The following is a 20,070-nucleotide window of genomic DNA, read 5'->3' as shown; positions in this document are numbered from 1 at the left end:
ACAATGCATGCTGAAGGATGCTTGTCTGCACCCACAAGCATCTGCAATAATGCTGGGTACTTTGGAGTTTGGCTTTTCACCGTTTTGTGCTGTGTTCCTGCTTAGAAAAGCTCCCTGGCATTTAATGAGGGGTTAGGGATTTGGAAACTTTATGAGGCGCTGAATGATTGACCTTGGACAACCTTCTGTGTAAGATGGGGAACTTCTTAAATGATCTGCTGTGGCTTGTGGAATAGGCTGGCACCACGGGGAAACAAAGCAGGTGAAATAACAGCAACTACAGCACTTTCAGTCTTTCCATTTATTATGGTTTTAATTTGTATAGTTCTTGTACCAGAGCTGACCTAACACTGCAGTCACTTTTGAGTTTGATATGTTCTTATATAGAAATATTATACGACAGTGGTCTCCTAGAAAAGCTCTTCCCAAAGGGAACAGTAGCCCTTACTGGATGGTACACTACATATTCCAAAATATTTATATCTGACATAGCTAAATGAAAAAAAAAAAATTAAAATATGGCAGTTATGAGCTAATGACATGCCTTGATTAGGGAAGTGAAAACTCCATAGGTGAGCGAGATCCCTGCTCAAGGGCTGTTCCTTGAGAAAGTGTGGAAATGTTGGATTCTTGGATGATAGAGAGCAAGAGACTGAAAGAAGAGAGAACATAATCCTCTGCAGCCCTGAATGTAGCAGGAGAATCTGAACTGACCACTAATATGTTTATTCCTCATTTAGTGTGGGACAAGTAGGCCACATTTAGCTCTTCCAGGCCTGTCCAGAGTTCCACCCATCTGCTCGCTCATTCCATGGCCATGGGAAGAGAGTGGGTGGAGGCCCCAGGAGAGGCTGATTAGGACCATTAAGGGCTCTTGCTGCAGTCGGGGCCCTGGTGCTGGCCTCTCATCTTGTCTGTTTGCATCCCTTCAGGACTCCATGTTCTGATCCCCTGACCCTTGATGCAAGGAGGAATCATTACAGAAGTAATTAAAGTGATTTAAGAAGACGGTTGATACATCTGTTGGTTGTGTAAAACCCCCTAAATGTTGTATAAAGCTGGGACTGTGCATTTCAGCTGTATCCGTTGCTAACTGAGAAGTTTTAGGTTACTGTGAGGACTGTGTTTTCATGAGGGAAACAATTATATTCTGGTAGAGACATTCAATGTATCATCTATTGACAGTGTTTTCCTGCTTGATTTTGTGTCCAAAGCTTGCAGGTACAGCCCTGCCCTGAGTAGATGGCAAAACCTCCTGGGTGTGATTGTGTGCCAGTCACAGCTCTGGGATCACAGAGAACTGAGGCAGCTGAGGCACAGAAGTCACATCTGTACTAACTTCAGCTTGCTTGCTGTGCACTCAGCATAAAAGGACAGGAATAATCTCAAGCAGACATTGAACACAGTTGGGACTCTGTTGTGGGCCCAGTTCTTTGGCACTTCTCTGCGCTGCATTTCTGAGAATTCTGGTTATGGAGCAGCAATGGTTCATAACGTAAAACGTAAATGCACAGAAATCACCAGTGCTAACTCCAGTATTGCTTAATGTTACCTTTAAAGTAGAATACTTGTTGAGTTTTCCATTTCAATTTAATTCAAATAGTAAACCACTGTAAGGTAGAGAAACGTGGTTAGAGCATAGAAGAAATCTGGGATTATTCACAGGCAATATCTCCATAAACCTTTCCCCAGGGAAGTACATGTCAGACATGTTCTCTTTTGTAACACTGTGTAACAAAATTGCAGCACACACAGAAAGTATAGTTTGCCTTTCATAATAGCAAAATCTGTTATTATGAATTATATATTATTATTAGAAAATATAGATAGAGAACATATTATAGATATAGAAATCTCTTTCTTGTGAGGAGGACTACACGCAGCATTCCTGCCTTTGTTGTGGTTCATCGCCCCTCTCTTGTGTCAGACACAGTGTTACATCTCGTTATACTTGTATCACCACAGCAATAAAGCACTTTGGATAAGCCCAAGAGAGAATCTGCTTTATGATCTGCACCTCCTTCAAAGCCCTATTGCCTGGTTTCTGGAAGGACTCCTTCCCTCTGTGTAGGTTTTCTTTCCTTCTTTTATAACCCTTCCAAAAGCTCCTCTGAATAAAGGGTTCTTAGCTTTGCAGACACAAAGTGGACTCTTTGGTGGTAGGCTGAGTACTGTATTAATAATGTTGGATGTGACTTCAAAACAAAATAAAGGAGGAAAAAAGAAAAAAACCCAGGGAAAATTAAATTTGAACCAGACATAAGATAAAAAAGCTCTTCTTGAAAAGTATCTTTGTCTCTTCTTTGCTAAACAAAGTAATCGTGCTTGAGGATTCCAGGATATGCTTTTAAAGCTTTTTGTTTGATGTCTACCTCACCTTTATTGATGGAATTGATTTTACTGCAAAATGATAACTGACTCAAACCACTGTGCTAGAGATCAGAAAACTCATGTGTTCTTGTTCAAGAATATATCTTGCTTTTTTGTTTGATTGCTCTGATTTCTCAGGACCTCATATATGCTTTTTGAAATTCAATACAATACAATTCTGAAAAGCTGAAACACTATCCAATCCTACTAATATTCTGATCACAAAGTGAAATCTTGAAGAGTCACACTCTCTCTTAGTCACAATTTGAAGTTGCTGTAGAATAACCTTGGTTTAACTCTGATTAAATATCAGAAGAGTAGGTAATAAAAATGCTCCTGTCCTTCTCCCATAATCAGAAAACTGCCCTGTTTTTTAACATAAGACTTTGCAGTTAGGATTTAACTGTATCCTTCCCACCAAGTTTTTATGGATTGGAAAAAGACAGGTTTTTAAAAGATATTATAAACTCTGCCCAGCCAAAAACAAACAAACAAACAAACAAATATGAACCTCCCCAAACATCCATAAATTATTCTTTAAGTCTTGCTTTTGGAAGTTTTATTCAGTTCCCTGTTCATTAAAGTAACAACTGTGCTATAAAATTTTCCAGCACCAGAGAACATTAATCTATACCCAGGCCTTTCCACATCTATCGTAAATATAAATTCTAGAAGTATTTCCATTAACTTGCACTGAGTTTTCAAGCAGGAAATAAACTCTGGGGTTTAGGTACCAAAGCAGATATTTCTAATAAGTACTTTGTGTCCACTAAGTGCACTCAGGAGCTCCCCATTTGCAGGAAATTATTTGAGATTTCTTTTCAGATATCACACTAGCATTTTAGTGCAAAGTGGCATCTAATTGTAAAATACCACAGGCACAGTATAAACCTGGTAGAGCTGATTGTCCCTTGTCTTCTTTCCTTTGCCATAATTAATAAGAATGGCCATACTATTCATCCACCTTGCACAGCTTTGAATGACAGCTCAAGGTGCAAGGGACACTCTGTGTTCTCATTTGAATGCAAACTGAAATACCATCATGATTTATTTTACAGACTTCATTGGACCTGGGAGGATTAGAAACTTCCCTGAGGAAACAAGTCACCAGCCACTCATGGAGATTTGCCAGAGAGATTGTGCAGCAGATAAATTACTGACGTATGAAAGGAGAAAGACTAAGAACAAAAGCAGTAAGAGCAGAGTAGAAAATATGGATGAGTTCTATGTCTTAGTGTTCACTGTGGAGGTAGTAATTTTCTACATTTTCCCTCCAGTATAGTCTTTATGAAGCTATTGAGGTAACATGAGCAGTACCAGGGATTGATGGCATTTCTCTAAGAGTCTTAAAGGAATTTAGGTGGGAAATTTCTGAGTGGTTGTCTTTGTTGCGCTGTCTAATCAACCTCTTTTTGTAGTTATCAGAAGCATGAAATTCAAAATGGTCTGTAGTGAAATCTGAAATCTGAATTTCAGATACCCAACCTGAAAATTGGGGATGGATGGCTTAGTCTGGCTTCTGTCCTGATGGATCTGCAGAAAATATACTTAGGTTGTCTATAGAGAGCATGTGTATAATAGATAAATATCTATCTGTGATCCTTTTCTATAAACAATAAACTCTAAGGTTGTTTTGTTATTTGAAGGGGCCAGTAAGCATCTCTTTGATCTGCATACTGATCTCTATTCAGAAATCAGTCAAGTTTTTTTGCAAAACCATGACCAAGTGCTATCATTAAAGGAATGAGATCTCCTTGGGATGTTATAAGATACTTCAAAAATAGTAGAAAATATAAAAACCAGAAATACGAGTATGGGATCACTTCTTGCTGTGGAGGGAATTTGGGATCTCTCAGGACCTTCCTTTGCTACCTTGTTTTTCAGCACATTTGTAAATGGTCTGGAAAGGGGGGTAATATTGAAGTGACAGTTGCAGATGCTATAAAATTGCTGAGGATAATAAAATCTAAATCTGATTGCAAAATGTTGCAAAAGGATTCTGGGGTGCTACGTGACAGGGAAATGAAACAGCAGATATAATTTAGTGTTGGTAGTACTTTGCATGATAAATGCAAAATTACATTAGAAGTGAAAAGTGACTGCCTATATAACTAAATGGACTTTTGATATTACTAATCAGAAATGAGATTGTGAAATTACTTCAAAGAGTCTCTGAAAATAGCAGCTCAATGTTCAGCAGGGATCAAAAAACCACAGAGCTGGAAATTATTAAGAAAGGATTTGTGAACAAAACAAAACATCCCTTTGTCTGTATAGATCCATGGTACACTCAGATCCTAATCTATCAGTTCTCTTTTCCTACTTTAGAAAACATATAGTAAAGCAATAAAGGAGTATAGGAGTGATCAGAGACTGAATTACATCATATGAGAAGAGATTAAGCTGACTAGAAATTAGAGAAGGGACAATTTGGGAAAGAGGTGATGAAAGTTGACTAAAACAAGGTTATGAAATCACAGATCACACATAGATGAACAAGGTGGGATTGTTCAGTGTTTGACACAGAAAAAAACCCCTGTGGCACCCAATGAAGTTTTGAATAGTGGATTTCAAATAAATAAAATTAAATACTCAGCCAGGCAAAATCTGAATTAAATTTTAGAAGCTACAGGTTTTCCTGGAGGCCAAAAGTGTAAATGGATGCAAGGAGTGATCGCACAGTTTAAGGATAAGAGATCCTTTACAGTTGTTAAATAGGTAACAACTTTCAAGAAGTCTCTAAGTCTGACTGATAGGAAGATGGCAAAGCATTCCCTGGAAGGAACCATTCTGTATTTGTCCCATTTCCTAAACTGCCCTCCTAAGTGTCTCCACATATTCTTTGAGATGCTGAGCAATTGGTCCTTTATCTGTCTCATTGCAGCTCTTACAGTGTCCTTATTCCTTCCTTTTAATGTCTAACTCAAAAAACAACCTAAACAGGACATAGTGCCTCTTCTTAATGGTGAAATTCAACCTCTGCAAGGCACAGAAGAGGTCTAGTTGAAGAAGGCCCAACTGTGCAGACTCAGTTCCTCCTTCTGGCTTTTGTAGTTCCCATGCAGCTCCTGGCATATTTTAACAGTGAACCTAAATGACTTCAATATAACAGTTCTAAAAATATTCTGGAAATGTTACTCTGCTGTGTCTCAGATGAAAGAAAAGGGTATGTATATATATATACCTCTCCATATATTCACGAATTCTTTACCCCCAGTATAGCCCCAGGCATTTGTGGCTGTTCTGCATCCACAGAACTGTGTCTCATGGACAAAATCTTGGTAGTGAAAAGTCAAATTCCTTGTTTTCAACCAATGCACGTCTTGCAGTGTAGTTGTGGCCAGTGTAACAGTGCTGAATTTGGAATACAAAGTATCTGACTGGATCTCTGCTCCATTATCACAAGCGTAACAGAGGCCTCCAGGTCAATGCCAAAAGCAAGTGAGGAAGTTCTTTGTCATCTTTAATGTATCTGTTTTTCCATTGTTACTTGATATCCAAAGAAAATACCAGGAGTGAAATAATCCTTACTTTTGAATCTGGTTTTGCAGTTTTAACTGCAGATACTTTGTATTCCAAATGATATCAGCTGTAATTTCAGCCTCAGACCTATGCTTTGAGCGACAACACATCTAGGAAATACACTATCTCCTACAAATCTCAAGGACTTCTGACTTCACAATCTGTCAGATATTACTGTTGTACATATCTGTAATTATTCTTACGTGACCCTTGATTGTTCTTTTTTTCTTTCTCTAAAACTTGTGAATTTGGAGCTGAAAAGGATGTACAGGCTCAGAAATGTACCTTATCTTTACTCTTCAATATCACTAAATGCATTATCACCCAAGCCTGAAGAAAACAAGTCATGAAGCAATCACTGAAATTGGCATCTTTTCTCTTTCAAGGGGCCAGGTGACGTTTCACTTACAGAAACTGTTAAACCAGAGTGTTAACAACAGATTTAGTTTATTTCCTATCTACTTAATAGAGAACTGTTGTTCCTATCTTGGCAATTAATGTTTGAAGGTGGCAGTTTGATTTATAAAAGACATTAAGCTGACTCTGCTTTGTAAAGCTAAAAGGGAATAATTATAAACTTCATGAAAACAGGAACTGTTTTCAGCAGTTTATGAGCTGTGACAAGACTCTCTTTCTTCAACGGGCAGTAATTGTTAGAAATAAACTCTAACTGTGAGATTTACATCTTTACTTTTGAATACTTTTTTCTTCTCAGCCTCTCAAATGGAGGCAATCTTATAAGGGATACTGATTCACATATTTTCCAAAACAATGAAATGATTTGCAGTAGGATTTGTCTGTTATTTAGAAGACAGGCAATAAAAATGGGGTTCTTGACTGTAGAATTACCACATAGAAGAGCTTACTTATGGGTTTCCAGGTAGTTACCCAGATCTAGAAATCTAATTTAAAAATTCAAAAAGGTTGAGACTACTGTGGATTAACCAAACACTGAAATAATTCTGTGTATATATTTTTTATTTTCCTCTGCTATTTTTATTAAAAAAACCCAAAACCAAACAAGCCCCAATCTCAAGAATATTCAAGAGGACTGCCCCCAAATCCATTTCTCACATCACTCCAGTCTTTGAGCCATACCAGTCCCTGTGGATTGGAATCATTCAGAGATATTTGGTTGCTCCTGGAGGTACATCCCAATGTTAAGCAGATGCAGTCAAGCTCTGAGTTTCCTGGTACAACTGAGAGCCTGGAATTTTAATGCAATCCTAATTAGGTCCCACGCTTCAAATGACTTTGCTCCCTGGTCTCCTTACACATTCTACAATATATTTCTCATAGATAATTTTATCTCCTTAGACATATATGCCTATGAAATGCAGGAAAAGATTGTGTGTCTACATCCAAACGTGTAGAGCTGAATATTGTCCAGTTTTACAGCTGAGATACTGTTTCAGCATCAGGCTTCTAAGTCTCTTTTGTTATTGGTTGTTAGAGAAGGGTATTTGCACTAAAGCTTTCCATGCAACTTCTTCAGCCCAGGTTGGAGAGGAACTGAGAGTTTCAGGTTTTAACCCAGTGACTCTCAGCAGCCTCACATTTGCACATTGGACAGGTCCTAAAGGGAATAATTTAGATCTTAATAAGCTGGAAAATGTGTCTGTCCAGGGCTGGCAGTGGATTACCATTAACGTATTGCACATAATCACATTATATTTTTTTAGGTTACTTTTGTAGTTTAAGAGAGTAAGAAGGGATTTAGGAAAAGCAGTTAAAGAAAATGGCTACATAACATACAAATTAGTGTTTGAAGGCTTGTTTTTAAAAGTCATTAGGAGCTAGGGCTATTAACTAGTGAAAAAGGCAAATATTCGATCAGAAGAGCCAATGTTGAAAGAAATGCCATCTTTTTTTATATGGATTACAGGGAGGTAGATCAATGAACTATGGGGTGCTAGCAGGAAAGCAGGTATTTCTCATGTGCTGGTTAATTAACCATTAGTTGTTGCCTAAAAACACTGCAGTTTGAGTTACATCAGTCTGTCAGATCAGGTAGATGAAGTGTTGACTTTAATACATCAAATCTCACCCCTGAGCTGAGCTGGGATGGCAGAGTAGGGGTGGTACTGCAGTGTGGCAATTACCAGGCCCATGCTATGAGCTCAGACAGGTGCAAATGCAAATCGTTGTGGCAGACATAAAGCAAGGCTCACACTGGCTCTCCCTTCAGGAAGAACCTGTCAAGTGACCACAGTTCTACCCCACAGGCTCAGATGCTCAGTGGGTCTTTGACAATCTTCTGAAGAACTCTGAATTGTTCATTTGTTGTGAAGTTACCCAAAAATAGTAAAGTCCCTTCTGAGAACATACACACAGCTTTTAGTTATCTATTTTATATCAAAATCCCTAGATTTTCATATCATTGAAATTCCTCAGCACAACTCACTCTGCTGAAACATTCTGTATGAAAACAGCTGATAAAATAGAGAATAGTGGGGAATTCTGAACAAACAATATTGAACCTTGTAAATGTGTCATTTCCATTTTAGACAGCATATTCTTTTCTGTGTATGCACTGCAGACAACCCAATGCACATCATATTCAAAGCATTTATTTTACATTTGCTTTCATGGAAATGAATCATAAATGTACTAATTTATATGTACTTAGTCAAAAAGCTCAGACACTTTTATTTTCCTGTACTTACAAGTAGAGACATACAGCCTTTAAGAAGACCAAGCAAGGCATGTCTGTCCTGCTGCAAATGCAGAATATCTCTCTCAATCAGTATATTTGCTAGTTTAAATACTTTACAAATACTTACACTTTGTTTAACTTGATGTATCATATTTAATTGATATTCTGGAAACTAACAGCTCTCTCTTTCCTCTTATGTCATTAATTCCTTCACCTTCAGTTTAAGGCAATCACTTCCAGTTTCCATTTACATAACTCAGAATAATTTCACTCATGTATTTTTGAGCTTTCAAATGTTTTGGGTAATAAAATACAAAAAATTATAACCTTCAATAGGTTGCTAATTTGTCCCTGAAAACATTCTTGATTTCTTATGTATTACAAATTCCTATACAAATTACTTTTTCCTAACTGTTTTCCTGGTTTTTTTTGCTTCTGCTGCTCTTTCATCTCACTGATTGAGTTCAAATGCCATAAGGGATTAACAGCTGACCACTTTCAAGGGAGAAGATGTCAAATTTCAGATAAAAATAAGGACTTGAAAAGATGGAAATATGACTACTCATTATGAAAAAAGAAATCTGAACTCACAGTCCTCTGACATCTCAATGATTTTTTCGAAGCTAGGGAGAGCTCAATGGTTTGATGATCTCAGTGGGATATTCTGCCTAATCTGCTGTCAATTACAGAAAATAATTACAAAGTAGACTGGCAATCATGTAAACTGAATTATTCTGAGCTGAGGAGATTGTTGAGCAGTAGATCCAGAAATACTAGAATCAAAGGACAATGGGATTATAGGCTCTGATTAATTTCCATAAAACATCACTAATGCAATTTTGGACTGTGCTTTCCAGAGGAGCTGGCATGCAAAATACCACCAGGACATATGAATAAAAGCAGCATCTTCTCATGAGTAGTTTTTATCATTAAAGACTATTATTCAGAATTTACTGTAGGAGAGCTGATAAATCCAGGCCATGAACTCAATGACTGTTCCAAATGGCCCTTTAACATATCAGTTTAAAATTTGCTTTGTCTTCTTCACTAGTCGTGTGTGAATCTGAATTCATTGAACAGCTTGCAGATAAAACTTCAACAAAGTTAATACTGCAGATTCCCTCTTTCTCTCTGTTTCAGTCCTCATTTTTGAAACACGGTTTTATTGCTAACCTTGCTTTTTAGTCTTGTTCTTCTATGGCCAAATTAGATTTTGAGCCTATTAGCTGTGACAGAGTCCTGTTGAATATCAATCACAGGGGCAGGGAGTCTGTCATGCACAGCATGAGAAACTATTGAATTGAAGGGATGGTAACATCTTTAATTTCTAGGTATAGGCTGATTGGGAGAGTGAAAAAGAAATGTTGCCCTTATGGGTACCATTGCATCATTGCTTATCACATTGTGAGGATTTGCACCTTCCTCTGAGATATGGTAAAGACAGACTACCAGGCTTTGATGGCCCAGTGGTCTGATCTGCCATGACAACTCTTTATGTTCTGATATATGTGACCTGTCAGTGTCTATACTGGAAAGATAAAAAATTAAGTTCTTGGTGAGTGAAGACTAAGATATGCAGAAAGAGATTTCTAAAGGAACAGTTTTCAGTTGTCAATGTGCAGTGAACCACCGTTGTGGAAATGAGGCAATAAATGGCAGCAAAACAGCAGTAAAACAATTTACTGTAACAACTAGAGTTCAAATATTTAGCTTTGTTTACTTAGTTATGTGAGAAAGCACTGCTCTGTGAAATAAAGCAACTTTTTTTAGAGACACAAAATTGAAACTGGGAGACTGGAGTTAGTAATTTACAGACTGGTTGCAGTTATGCAAATGGTAAGAATTTCTCAGCACTTCATTTAAAAAATATTTAGAATCCAGAAAAATTGATTGGCAAGCCTTCAATAATGCATTTTTTGCGGCAATCATATCATAAGGATATGCATGGAAGTTGATCATGTAGATCATGTCTAGTGGGCAGGGGCAGAGTCTCTATATAGGAGCTCTTAAGGATCTTTGCATTTGGAATATAATTGCTGAGCTCTGTGGGATTCTGAGAGCTGTGAAGTCCTGTCAGCTCTTAGAACAGCATTTTTCAAGGGCTCTAAATGCTAAGCAAAACAAAAGACATCACTGTTGTAGCTGATTTTACTTTTGAAATGATCCATTTTTGTTATAAACAGAACAAAACAAGTTCAGCATCAAACGTACATCAGGGACCATGACCCTTAAGGACTGGTAGTTCTTACTGACTACATGATTTAGGTGGAATGAGGAAACAACAAAACTAACTGCCTGAAAAATACTGTAAATACAAGGACTGATAGGTAGTAAATTTTATTTAGGGCACTGCTTTTGGTACACTCTTTAGAGACTAGAAAGGTTTTAATTTGCCACAAGAGGTTTCCATCAGATGCCTCCTGCTTGAGGTGACAGTCTCTTGCTTCTTTTGGCTTTGTGGTTGATTCAGTCAAACAGTTCATGCTACATCCTGTCATGTTGTCCAACCATGGCTTCAGAGACTTCACAAAGACAGCACCTCCTGCTCTGGAAAGGCTGAGTTCTGAAAAAACTGCTTAAGAGGAGCATTTGATTTTAACTTGTTCTAGCAGACACTTGGCTTGATTAAGAAAAAAAATTATCTCCCTTCTATCACAGAGAATATTATCATATTCCTTACAGGGAGCTACATTTAAAATTATGATAAAGGAGGTAGTTTTACAATATTTATTGTGAAATGAATGTTTTACACATCATAAATGTGCCAGGTTCATAAATGATATAAACAGGTGCTGTCAAGGAATCTGATCTGCTTGCTTTTAATTTTCCTAGATTTTCCCATAATTTAAATAATAAAAAATCCTTTTAATATGTTGTTGGATCCTTTTTATTCTTCTTAATCTTCTGTATCTCTTTACAAAGACACAATAAAGCTTCTGTTAAAGAAGTAAATGTGCATAGCATGTTATTGCCTGGATAATTGCTTGGGGCTGAAAACTGATGTACCTCTGATTACAGAATAATAGAACTCAATTCTTAACTCTTCCACAGATATTATGTGTATGACCTTTGGCAAGTCAGATTGGCCATGGCCTAGCAAAAAGTTAAACATTTATGCAATTAGAAACTATTATTTATTTACTTTAAAGTTCATCAAGGTGCTAATTGCACTGTGCCTCTGTTTCTCTCTTCCTCTTATTTTTTTCAGTTCAGACAATAAAAGCTTAAAGGACCTTTCAGTGTGTCTCAGCTATATCCAGCACAACAGAGTTCCTGGTCCCTGCAGATTCCGAGGAAATGCTCTTACACATCCTGCTCATTGCACTCCAGCTGACCCTAATGGAAGTGTTTGCATGAATAATTTGAGTTCTCTGTATATAATCACACACGAAAATTGTATTGCCCTGGAAAAAAAGAATGGGCCCTCCTTTCCTTGCAGGATACACGTTCTTCTTTGTGGTAGGTTTGATCTCTCAGTGTAGCCTTCTACTCTCTGACCTCTGTGTCAAAAACCTTCCTTTTTATTGTTGGGTTTTCTTTAACTTGTTCCCAGATGTCTGATGAAACCAATGGCAATAAAAGAAACCAAACAAAGAAATTTAGAATTCTATTAGGAGCCACAGAAATGATTCCCTGAGCTTTCCAATTTGCCAAAAGACATTTAATGGACTGTTTTGGAAGTGGTGGCAGCAGTGGTGGCTTTTTTGTTTGTTTTTCTTACCTCATTATCTCAACAAATACACTGTAATACACTTTCTTGTATTATGAATGTACATGCAGTTCAGACCTTTGTAAACATTAAAGTATAAGCTACTAATGAATGACTGTAAATGCTAGTTGAGTATGTAGCATAAAATGTTATGGATGTGCTATGTAGTATTTTTATAAACATAAAATCAGAGGAAAAATCAAGAAATACAAACCATTTTAAAGCTCAGGTAAAATGAGAGCTGTTCTGAATTGTTGGTGAAATTTTCACCATTCTTGTTTAGAAATCTGAACTCTGTGAGTGGTTTCTATGGTTTTTAACTCCATGTACTAAATGTGTCACTAAGAGTATACCTGAATTTGATGCAGTCAAATTCTACAGCAAGGGTTTATCCCAGTCAGAACTGCCTATTAGAAAAAAAAAATCATTATGCACTTTCACATGTGCCTGTTTATTTATATATATTTATGCCTTTGGAGCAATAGTGAGACAAAAAGACGTGAAATTGGACTAGGTGAGAACAAGAAACTAATTCTTTATACCTTAGCAAATAATTTACATTTGTGCCCCAACATTCCAGGTTCCTGCCTTTCTCTTGGACCTCTCTGTAACAGAGTCAGTAATAAGACTCTCTTGCAGGAGGATTGCATCATTCTCTTAAACTGTAATAAATGAATAGATACCTTGCCAGAGAGGACAGCAGCAAGCCTTCTGCCTCTGTGTATAAAGATATACGTGCTGAAATATTGTTTACTCTGGTAATTTTGTTTAAAAGTTAATCTAATTCTAGGGTTTTGCCAATGAATCAGTTATATACATATCAGAAAACACTGATGCAAGTTTTATCTTCAGTGTTACAGTTTGGATCAAACTCTTGCCTGGTATCCCTACTTTGTTCCCCTAGTCCCCAGCTCTGGCACAAACTAAGATCTGAAACACCACCCTGAGCTCCTAGAAGTGCTCTAACATCACACTGGTGTCATAAGGGCTTTCTAAATGAGTAGCCTTGTTGGCAATATAAAAAGAGGCATTCTTTGTCTTGTGAAAGATTCCCCCCAAGCCATGATCAATCTAGGAAGTGCTTCTGGATCCGTGGATGTTAATGGTTCCATTAGGCCCTGCATTTGTATCCTAGAGGTCCCTGCAGGCCATTGTCTGTCATGTTTTTTAAACCAACTAATGTCTCTTTCAAATACAGAGAATTAAATTTTGCTTGACAGTCTCATTTTTTTTCCCTTTCTATATTTCTGAGACTAATTCTGACCATTGCGAATTTTCTAAAATGTACTTTCAATTTATAAAAGTCCTTCAGTTAATTAAAACCTGACAACTTTCGTATTTTTCACTGTGAAGACACAGTGGCAGCATCAATGTGCTGTTCCTGCGAATATCCCCAAAATATAACCTAGGATGGCAACTTCTCTAAAAAGCAAGATACTTGAAAGTGTATGTGGCTCCTTCTCTGCAGTTTGAAAGCTTTGCCTTTGAGGTGCACTGGGTCTGGGTAGGACAAAGCTAATTTTCTTCCTAGGAGCTCAGAGGATGCTGTGTTTTGGATCTGTGACTAGAGCAGTGCTGGTAACACACCAGAATTTGGCTGCTGCTGAGCAGTCCTTGCAGAGGAACAAGGCTTTCCCTTTCCCTGCTCTCCTGCCTCAGTGAGTAGGCTAGGGGAGTGCAAGAAATTGGAAGAGACAAAACCAGGACAGCTGACCCAAAAGGACCAAAAGGATATTCCATGCCAGATAACACCATGCACAGCAATGCTCCCAAACTACAGGAAGGCGGATTTTGGGGAGACTGCTGAGTACTGGGGTACTTGAGGGAAGTGATGAGTGAGGGTTTGCAAATCTTGTTTTGGGTTGTTTCTACTACTTCCTTTCATTTACTAAACTGACTTTAATTTATCTATATCTGTGAGTTTTCTCACTTCTGTTCTCCATAATCTCTCCTTTGTCCTACTGCTGGGGTGATGAGAGAGTGGTGTGTGGTGCAGCTGCTGGATGGAGTCAACCCATCACAAGAAGGAATTGGGAAGGAAAGGACTGGAAAAGAAAAGGAGAGCCCTCATTATTAAAACATTTTGGACTCTGTCCAGTGCATGGAAATACCCATATGTTTATATCGTGACAAGACATTAGAAATTATTGCTTGACTCTGTTACTGTATGATTTACCTGAAGAACTTAAAAAATCTTTTTTGTGCAGGAAATGACCATATTTTTGGTTTGGGTATCCTGCAAGATGCAATAGCATCTTATAGTAAGAAAAGTATGTGAAGAACATAGATGGAGACCAGGAAGAGGCTTAGATAAAAACATGTTATAAATACATGAAATTCTATGTTAGATAATTTAAAAATTGGTATTGGTGTAATATTTATAAACAGATTTGATGACTTCTTTGAAGTATCAAATTTAATATTGAAAGGAGGTTACGCTGAATAGGGAATTATAATAAATGAGAAGGAATAATTGTGAAGATGTTCAGTTGAGGTAGTAACTGATTTTATTTTGTATTTTTGCTACTAACTATGGGATAAAACAATATCCCAAAGATGGAGAAGACTGGATTACCCAAAGGGACCTGCAAATATATGATAAAAAGCTAAACTACCTCACTTGTAGAATTTCATTTCATTTTAGTACTATAAAATGCTAAGTCCTGATTTAGGTAAATAAATAGAAAAATGTTTGCTGTCAGCTGGAAGATTTCCTGTTCAAAATTTGGTAGTAGAGAAGACTGAAATAAAACAGACCTTACTGTATGATGCAGCCATGAAAAAAACCCAATCTTTGCTGATTAAGTAGAGATGAGGGGGAAGATCCATCCTGTAAGATCTAGACATAATAATATATACTGTTCTTACTATGTGCAGGTGCTCCTGTTTGAGAAGTAGACTAATTGATGCTGGAATGTAAGAAAAAATGGGATGAAGTCTTTTTTATCATAAGAAAGCAGGAGGAAGATAACTTGGTTTGTTTAACTTATCAAAGGTAAGGCTTAAAGGAAATCCAGCTGCTGCATACAGATGTATTGGCTGAAAAACACCAGAGAGGGAAAACAACCATTTACCTAAAAGAAAAATCTGGCATAAGAACAAGCTGGGACACAGCTACATTTAGGCAGGAAGTTATTTCTAAATGTCAGATGTTTGAGTTTCGACTTTGTCCTTCTAGGAAGAGTAATGGTAGTAAAAATACCTCTCTCCCTAGGTAGTTTTGGAGATGTTCTTTAATCAGCTTATGAAGAAGATTGTGTGACACAACTGGCTGAGAGCAGGGACTGAATTTGTCAATTTAGGAAGTCCATTCTAGCCTGTTGCTGTTTGTATAGGTAGTTTCTTCTGGGTGCCAGAAGCAGGAAGCACAGTATGTGAGGTGTATACAGCTAGTATACACTCCCTGAGAGCTGCCATGCTGCCAACATTATCTGTAATGAAACCACTCACCACTCAGAAGGCTCTGAAATGGCAATTGCAATTGCTCAATTTCCCACTGCTGGGAAGTGTGCTTTATCTTTAGTTCTTAGCATTTGGAAGCTTTTAGCCTGATCAGGCTTAAGTGAAGTGTCATTTCTTTTTCAGTTTTTCCATTTTTCTGGCCCATCAGATGTTTTGAGAGTCTGAGATACTGAGTGTGTGAAGCCCATATGACCAGGAAGGCCATGGCAGCTTTTCCATGAAGTGTTTTAGTCAGGCTTTCCCTTGGAAGGCTCCTGCTTTGGGAATCCTTGGGATTCCCTTGGAATCCCTCTTTAAAAGAGCAGGATAAATGCACAAGGAACTTTCATCCTTTTTATGTAGCACACTCTTCCCTGAAGCACCACAGCCTACTAATGTTCCCAAAGCCACGCAAAGATGGATTTACCTAAAAATCCAAGGTGTCCCAAACACAAATATTCTTGATTTATTCTATTATTCTTGTATACTAAGTTCAGCTATTTTTGCGAATGCCTTTCAAAGGGCAGCTGATGTGAGGCATCTTTAGCAATAGGGACAGGCTTCTAGAGCTGACTGCGTGCCTGGGCTAAGGTCTTAGTAAAGTAATGCTTTGGATAGCCTTAGAAACTGTCAGTAGCACTTTAAAAATCCTAAGAAATGTTCTTCTCATCAGTTGTATGAAGGAATCCTAGAAAACTTATGAGTGCATAGTCAAGCAAATCATATTGTCTCAGTTCTTTCCTCTCTCTACAAAAATTAGCACCGAAGAGTTCTGATGTCCTAAAGTGGTTTGTAAAAGGTGGAGCATGTATTTTAGGAATATGGAATATGTTGTCTTTGTAGGTGCTTGTAATGAGAATCTACAATTTTTTCACCTTCTGGTTTTCCCTATTAAGCAATCCCTGTGATAAGGGCAAATTCTGTCACTATTTAAATCAATGTCTTGTCCATTGGGATAACTTGCTCATTAGGTTAAGTTGCTAACAGCAACTTTTCTTGAGTGGAGGGAGAGAAGTTTTTCTTTTTAAATAAATAGTTTGATTTAACCAAGTGGTGTAATGTTGTTAAGGGGAGAAAGAACAGGTAACACATGCATAGACCAAAGAGTTTATTTAAAGTCCCATCAGTAGCTGTAGTCAGGAAACTGTGCTGAACAGACAGAAAAAATTGACTTGCAAATAGGTCTTTAGGAGGTTATAACTCAAGTTACATGCATTATTCAGGTAGTAATAAAGCCTGGAATCTCCATTTGGAGATAAATATTTAATTGTGCAAGGCACTGCACAGGTAAAATATGTGGGGAGGGGTCTGCTCACCCAATCACCACATTTCCAACAACCACTTTCCCAATTTAATGAGAAAATGTGTACAAGAAAGAAACATGGGACTGCACCATAACAATGAGCGTTTTGAAATCATTGTTAAGCTTTCTGAAGACACAGTGGTAGCTTTGCAATCTTAGTTTCTACACTTTAACACCCCATATGTCCTGGTAGTGAGTCATGCCTTTATTTTACAGGAACTAAATAAAATGTACCTCAAAGGATGAGCAGGTGGAGGCATGATGGGGGCATTCAGGCTCTTATTTACAGAATTCCTGTTCCTTTTAGGTCAGATCTGTTAGACAATCAAAGTTCACATCCATTATCTTTGATTTAGTTCAATATTTAGCATCCAATTAGGTTAGTTATCTTTTTTCAGAGGTTTTGTTATGCCAGGGAGCAGCTGATATAGTGAGAGTCAGAGGTGCAGGGACCCTGCAGAGTCTGATTCACCTTCTCATATCCTGCTCTCTCACTGACTTGCATGGATATTCTGCTAAGAACAGCCACTGAGATAATCTGGCAGGCAAATAATTTAATCATTGTCATTCATTTTCTGGCTGCTGAATATTACATAGACAGGTGAAAAATAAGGATGAAATGAAGTAGAAGATTTTGGCTCCTGCTTCTTATTTCTTTTAGCTACTGTTACAAGTACCTTATTATTTAGGCTAGCCAGTAGGGACTTGTAATTTAGTAGACATGACAATGGATCATAGATAATCTACATAAACAGCATAGGGCATCACTGCCATTACAGTCATCTGTTATTTTAATCAGTTAATCCAGGAAAAATGATAATGAAGTAGACCACTCAGCTTTACCTCAAGTTTTCACAGGAAAGTCATGTCAATGGCCAGTTTTTCACCTACCAACTATTTCTCTTGGTGGACTTTAACAATAGCTTTAGGTCTTAATTTGAGAATACAAACACTAGTTAAACACAAAAGCTATATCCTCCTTCTCACCAGTCTGTGGGCATGGCCCAGGTGAGTTCCTGAATTATTTACATTTGAGTAACCAAGACTGCAGCCCCTGTGTGCTCTGCTGGCAGTGGTGGAGGCTGGGGAAGTGAATGCAGCTCACAGTACAGTGTGAGGTTAATGCACATCTTCTGTTGAATGTTTAGGATGCAGGAATTATGGGTCAGGAGAACAAACTCCTCTCTTGATTGTTTCATTTAAGTGTTTCTCTGGGGCACTTATCACGCCAGAAAATACAAACCATATCCAAGAAATAAGTGTTATAGATAAATCCCCAGAGAAAATTTTTACTGCCATTGTCTGCAAATAAGGCCATTATAAATAAATGGAGGAAGCAAGTGGAGAATGCATGGGTGAAATACTTTGTGGTTATTTAATTTTAGTACCTTGTACACCTATCTGTCCCCAATCTTTGCTATGATAATTGCAGGGAGCTATCATGAATGGATCATTGATTACCATATATGACTGAATGCAGCCAGGGTAGGGAGCAATGCTGAATATTGATCATTTGCATGTCAGTGTTTGATGGCACTGTATCATGACAAGAAAACCATGACAACAAAAAAGTGCAGGGATTTTTTCCCTTAAAACAAGACACAAAGATGGTTGATACAATGGTATAGTATTAATTACTCATGGCGTGGTATCGTTTTAAGTTCCCATTTCAAGAACTCTTGCTTCCATCTCTATGGTACAAAGCTGGCAGTTGATACTCCACCCTTGCAGATAAGAAGCTATTTTGTGCTTTCCAATTTATTCTTTTTTTGGAAGAGGTATAACCATAGATCTCCAAGAAGTTTATTTTGCTATGCTGGCGGCTCACATAATGTTGCTAATTGTTCTGTTTACTAAACCATCACTAGCCTCAGCATCTGTGAGCTGCTGCCACTGACTGGATGCATGAAATAAACTGGGGTGATAACATCAGGCTTTTGTTGTAGTTTCTAATTTGGCTCATGTGTACTTACAAATGTCCCGTAACTGTATGCCTACTCACAGCTGTAACACTTGTTTTCAGCTCTATCAGGAAAGCTGGTGTAAGTAGGATTGGCATAAAGCCTTCTGAATACAGTCTTTTGAACATACTTCCAAGGTTTTTGCCTTTAACAAACAACAGAGAAAACAACTTCCAAGTGCTCTAAATGTAGCACCACCATCTGTTGACTTCAGAAATGAGCTAAGTAATAGTGGTGTCTTTTCTACATCTTGCAACCAGAGAATACTTAAATTGCTTTTCTTTTTCTTTCCTTATTCTTTTTTTTTTTTTTTTTTTTTTTTTAAATTTCCAGTCAATTCTAATACCTGTATTTTGGATTTGAACACATGTCAAGGGACACTTCTAATGGTCATTTCAGCTGTGTCTAGAAAAGGGTGCAGAGATTGGCAAAAGGGGGTGATGGGTATAGGGGGGGACAGTGCAAGATTACAGTGTCACTATTCTGGTCTAAAAATCTCCAGCCACTGACTATTTCTTGTCTGCCTCTCCTGGTAAATGTCACTGTGCAGACACTGATCAGACAGTCAAATGCTTAGGAGTTTATTTTGAGTTAATGGGCTGGTGGAAGTTGAGACTGTGCAACATGATAAAGAGAACTATTTTTCTTTGCAGAAGCATCAATTTTCACAATGTAGCTGCACCTTAGGAAAAGAGGAGGCAAAATGAACTCAGTTTATGGGAATCCCCTACACAGTCACCAGGAACAAGGAGGAAAAGGAAAACAAGACCAACTCTTATTTGAAGAAGTGTGTTTTAATGTACCTTCTGTATCACAATGACTGTACCTCTATACAGAATCGATTTACACCATGCATTTGAAAAGGAAACCCAAGAGACTAGGCATATATTTTTTTGGCCAAATGTCCCAAAACACTGTTGATAAGGGACTTGGAAAAAGATGCTGTATAAATCCCATCATCCTGAAAGCAACGAAATATCAATGAGGATAACACAGTAGGAATTGTGGCCTGAAAGGAGAGAGAATCTTTCATTCAAAGCCCATAAGATCACTTCACTATTTGTATTCAGCGCATTCCCAGAAAACAGACTGAAGGAGGAATCAAACA

Source organism: Zosterops lateralis, assembly GCF_965231275.1.
Source record: "Zosterops lateralis genome assembly, chromosome: 7".
Lineage (NCBI taxonomy): Eukaryota > Metazoa > Chordata > Aves > Passeriformes > Zosteropidae > Zosterops > Zosterops lateralis.
The sequence above is the reverse complement of the archived record's forward strand: the minus strand, read 5'-3'. Positions refer to the sequence as shown.